This window comes from Palaemon carinicauda, chromosome 31, assembly GCF_036898095.1.
Source record: "Palaemon carinicauda isolate YSFRI2023 chromosome 31, ASM3689809v2, whole genome shotgun sequence".
Lineage (NCBI taxonomy): Eukaryota > Metazoa > Arthropoda > Malacostraca > Decapoda > Palaemonidae > Palaemon > Palaemon carinicauda.
Window position 1 is genome coordinate 66,472,411 of NC_090755.1, and position 6,106 is coordinate 66,478,516.

A 6,106-nucleotide genomic window follows, 5' to 3' on the forward strand; every position below is an offset into this window, starting at 1 on the left:
TAACAATGTCAAAACAGATATGTCCTATATAAATTATTAACAACGTCAAAAACAGATATGTCATATATAAACTATAAAAAGACTCATGTCAGCCTGGTTAACATAAAAACATTTGCTCCAACTTTGAACTTTTGAAGTTCTACTGATTCAACTACCCGATTAGGAAGATCATTCCACAACTTGGTCACAGCTGGAATAAAACTTCTAGAATTGCCTCATGATGGAGAAGGCCTGGCTATTAGAATTAACTGCCTGTCTGGTATTACGAACAGGATAGAATTGTCCTGGGAGATCTGAATTTAAAGGATGGTCAGAATTATGAAAAATCTTATGCAACATGCATAATGAACTAATCGAACGACGGTGCCAAAGATTAATATCTAGATCAGGAATAAGAAATTTAATAGATCGTAAGTTTCTGTCCAACAAATTAAGATGATAATCAGCAGCTGAACACCAGACAGGAGAACAATACTCAAAACATGGTAGAATGAAAGAATTAAAACACTTCTTCAGAATAGATTGATCACCTTTCAAGACTTTCTCAATAAGCCAATTTTTGTGCAATTGAAGAAGACAGACATAATGTGTTTCTCAAAAGTAAATTTGCTGTCGAGAATCACACCTAAAATTTTAAAAGAGTCATACAAATTTAAAGAAACATTATCAATACTGAGATCCGGATGTTGAGGAGCCACCGTCCTTGACCTATTTACAATCATACTTTGAGTTTTATTAGGATTCAACTTCATACTGCATAATTTTCACCATGCACTAATTATAGCTAAATCTCTATTAAGGGATTCACCAACCCCAGATCCACATTCAGGGGATGGAATTGATGCAAAGAGAGTAGCATCATCTGCATATGCAACAAGATTGTTTTCTAGGCCAAACCACATGTCATGTGTATATAGTATGAAAAGTAATGAGCCAAGAACACTACACTGTGGAACACCGGATATCACATTCCTATATTCACTATGGTGCCCATCAACAACAACTCTTTGAGATCTATTACTTAAAAAATCAATAATAATGCTAAGAAACGACCCACCTACTCCCAACTGTTTCAGTTTGAAAATAAGTGCCTCACGATTAACATGGTCAAAGGCAGCACTAAAATCAAGGCCAATCATACGAACTTCCTGACCACAATCAAGGGATTTCTGTACAGCATTGGAGATTGTAAGGAGGGCATCACATGCTCCAAGCCCTTTACGAAATCCAAATTGCAAACTAGGGAATAGATGATTACCTTCAGCAAACCTAGAAGACGCTCAAAAACTTTAGATAATATGGGAGTTATGGAAATTGGGCAGTAATCAGTGGGACTTGAGCTACCACAAACACATTTACATAGAGAAGTAACATTACCAATCCTCCAACAAGTGCTAAAAGCTCCTCTTCTTGCTAACTTGCGCAAAATGACAGATAACTTTGGAGCTAAGAAATCTGCCGTCTTTATAAAAAACAATGGAAAAATACCATTTGGGTCTACACCTCCATAAGCATCAAGGTTTATCAACATAGCTTTATTTTCATGAGATTGAAAAGCTAAACTAGTTAGTTTAGCCTCAGGAAAACGTGAATGAGAAAGTTCAAGTTTTCATTACTCTGTTTACTGTCAAAAACATCAGCCAAAAGGGTTGCCTTTTCCTTTGGACAGTGAGTGACTGAGCCATCTGGTTTAAGTAAAGGAGGAACTGTTGCATCTAGACCAAAGAGTGCAGATCTAAGGGTAGACCACCATTTATGTTCCTGAGTTGTACCAGAAATGATTTCTTTTATGGTTAAATCGTACTCCTTTTCAGTTGAGGCATAAACTCTCTGAGCAAAAGCTCCAGGCTGAGTATAGTTATTCCAGGTCAAATCTGATCTGTTACCCTTCCAAAGATGATAGGCCTCCTGCTTCTCCAAATAAGTACGTCTACAATCATCATTGAACCACGGTTTGTCCTTCACTCGGTACCTTAGCACATGAGAAGGGATACGCCTATCAATTATGTTGACTATATTCTCATTCAAAGGGACAACAGGATCTACACTACTATATAATTGTGACCAATTCAAGCACAAAAGATCATGCAAAATCCCATTCCAGTCTGCTTGGGATTTCATATAGATTTTACAAGAATATGATATATCAGGGACAGGCTGCTCAGTCTTCACTACTAATGAAATCAAGTCATGATCAGATGTGCCGACTGGAGAACCAACCTTACTAGTTATAACGCCAGGGGATTCAATGTATATGAGGTCCAAGCAATTACCAGACCTGTGGGTAGTTTCATTTATGATTTGCTCACAGCCTGATTCAGAGGCAAAGTCTAAAGCTCTTAAGCCATGGCGATCGGTAAGAGTGATAGAACTTAACCACTCCCTATGGTGAGCATTAAAATCACCGAAAAAGACAAAAGAAGCCTTTCTATCATCTTCTTGTATCTTAACCATAATGGTAAGAAGACAATCGAAGATAGAATCATACAAGATTTGGCATTTGCCACAAATTGGTCCGTGGGAGGGGTTAGAGAGCGGACCAGTGATCTGTTGAGACATGGCATAGTAAGGGAATCTGTTTAAAACCAGGTGTCCTCCCCTATCAGCCCTTTCTCGCTGTGTTGAGCATAGTAAAATGCACTCATTTGTTTTTATATTTGGCTTGTTTTTCCAGGCTGGTAAGAAATGTATTAAAGTTTTTTTATTATTCTTCACAAATTTTTTATTTTCTCTCTGTATTTTCAAGTTTCTTCATTTGCAATATATGTATACAGTATATATATATATATATATATATATATATATATATATATATATATATATATATACATACATATACACACACATATATATATATATATATATATATATATATATATATATATATATATATATATATATATATAGATAGATAGATAGATGTGTGATTATATATGCACATGTACAGTATACATTTATATATATATATATATATATATATATATATATATATATATATATATACATAAAAGTATGTCTACACACACACACACACACACATAAGACATAAGACCGAAATTAAAAGAAGGATAAGTATGGGAGGGAAACCTTTTGGTAAGCAAAATAGGATTATAAAAAATATAATGCTACTTTCTCTAAAAAGAAAATTATTTAATTAGATAGTCCTACCAGTATTACCTTATGCATCAGAAACTTGGAGCCTTACTAGTGCCTTAGAACATAAGCTAATGACAACTCAAAGAGCTATGGAAAGAATAATGATGGTTATAACACTAAGAGACAGAAAGAGAACAACATGAATACGAGATAAAAATAAAGTAGAAGATATTCTAACAACTTTAAGAAAAAAAAAAAAAAAAAAAAGACATCTGCAGGATGTATCATGAGAATGACAGATAATAGATGGACATTGGGGAAAACAGAATATGTTCCTAGACACTGCAAATGAAGCAAGGAAAAGAAGACAATGGATGGATGAACTAAGAAAGACCATAAACAGATGTGAGTGGAAGGACATATCTGAGGACTTTGTTCTGCAGCGGACTATTAGCGGCTGATATATATATATATATATATATATATATATATATATATATATATATATATATATATATATATATATATATATGCTTGAAGGTACACTCGGGCACATTCTTCTATGTTATTTCTCTTCCTCTTGTTTTGTTAAAGCTTTCTTAGTTTATAAAGATCTTTGTTTTAATTTTACTGTTCTTAAAATATTTAATTTTTCCTTGTTCCTTTCCTCACTGGGCTATTCACCCTCTTGGAGCCTCTGGGCTTAGAGTATTCTGCTTTTCCATCTAAGGTTATAGCTTAGAACATAATAATGATAATAATAATAATAATATAAAGTAGATTGGCCGAGGAACCAGCCATCCGTTGAGATGCTACCACTAGAGAATTATTGGGTCCTTTGACTAGCCAGACAGTATTACATAGGATCCCTCCCTCTGGTTACGGCTAATTTTACATTTGCCTACACATACACCAAATAGTCTGGCTTATTCTTTGCACATTCTCCTCTGTCCTCATACACCTGACCATACTGAGATTACTAAACCATTCTTCTTTGCTCAAAGGATTAACTACTGTGCTGTAATGGTTCAGTGGCTACATTCCTCTTGGTAAGAGTAGAAGAGGCTCTTTAGCTATGGTAAGCAGCCCTTCTTCTATTTTAATGCCGTTACTGTCCTTAAAGTATCCTATTTTGATTATTCATTACTACTCTTTTAATTTATTTATTTCCTCGTTCCCTTTACTCACTGCCCTATTTTTCCCTGTTGGAGCCCTTGGTCTTATAGCATCTAGCTTTTCCGACTAGGGTTGTAGCTTAGATAATGCATACCGGTATATATATATATATATATATATATATATATATATATATATATATATATATATATATATATGTATATATATATATGTATACATATATATATATATATATATATATATATATATATACTGTATATATGTATATATGTATATATATATATATATATATATATATATATATATACTGTATATATGTGTGTATATATATATATATATATATATATATATATATATATATATGGTACAGCAATGTGTAGAAGATAGAAATCCACTTTTGATGCCATTTGTGGACTATGAATAAGTCTTTGATAGTGTGCACAGGCCAATTTTGTGGAGTGTCCTGCGTTGTTATGGAGTTACCTTTAAATTTGATTAAGTCTGTTTATGAGAATAGCAAGTGCAAAGTTAATGTTAGTGGAGGCCTATCAGATGAATTTCCAGTGAACAGTGGAGTACTCCAAGGCAATGTGTTGTCACATATGTTGTTTATCCTCCTCGTGGATTTTGTAATGCATAGAACAGTCTGGGATGATGGAGAAGGATTGGACTGGATTGGTAACAGAAAATTAGCTGAAATAGACTATGCTGATGACGCTGACCTTATTAGCAGAACACCGCAGGACTTGCAAATCTTACTTACCAGAATGCTTGAAATATCACAGGAGGTTGGGCTCAAGGTAAATAGAAAAAAATACAGAGATGATGAGAACGGAATAGGCAATGGAAGATGAAATATCATTGGAAGGAGAAAGGATTAATGAGGTAGAATCATTTAAATATCTAGGAACTATAATCTCTAATACAGGATCTTTATCATTTGAGTTTAATGAAAGACTGAAAAAAAGAAAGCAAATCAGACAATGGCTAGGTTAAGTAAAATTTGGAAATTAAATCGCCTGAAATTACATATAAAAATCAGGCTATATATCAGTTTAGTGAGTTTGTGTTACTGTATGAACATGAGTTGTGGTATGACAATGAAGCAATACCCAACAGATTTAGTAGATTTGAGATCAAAAGCCCTCAGAAGAATATTGGGAGTTGAATGCCAGGACAGGATTAGAAATGAAACTATGAGAGATTACTCGAGTGCCATATGTGGAAGAGATCATGGTGAGGGTTAGATGGAGATGGTTTGGACATGTTCTTCGCACTCCCCATTAGAGATTAGTTCACCAAACGTTCAACTGGGCTCCACAAGGTTGGTACTAGAAGAGTTCGAAGACCCAGACCTACATGGATAAGGACTGTGAAATGTGGAGTAGATGATGAATGGAGACGTATTATTATTATTATTATTTGCTAAACTACAACCCTAGTTGAAACAGCAGGATGCTATAAGCCCAGAGCCACCAAAAGGGAAAATAGCCCAGTGAGGAAAGGAAAAAAGGAAAAAGGAAATATTTTTAGAACAGTAACAATATTAAAATAAACATCTATATAAACTATAAAAACTTTAACAAACCAAGTGGAAGAAAAATAAGATAAATAGTGCGTCCGAGTGTACCCTCAAGCAAGAGAAATCTAACCCAAGACAGTGGAAGACCATGGTAAAGAGGCTATGGCACTACCCAAGACTAGAGAACAATGGTTTGATTTTAGAATGTCCTTCTCTTAGAAGAGCTGCTTGCCATGGCTAAAGAGTCTCTTTTACACTTACCAAGAGGAAAGTAGAGTAACCTCTTGTGTGAAGAAAAATTGTGTGGTAATCTCAGTGTTGTAAGATGTATGAGGACAGGCGAATATGTAA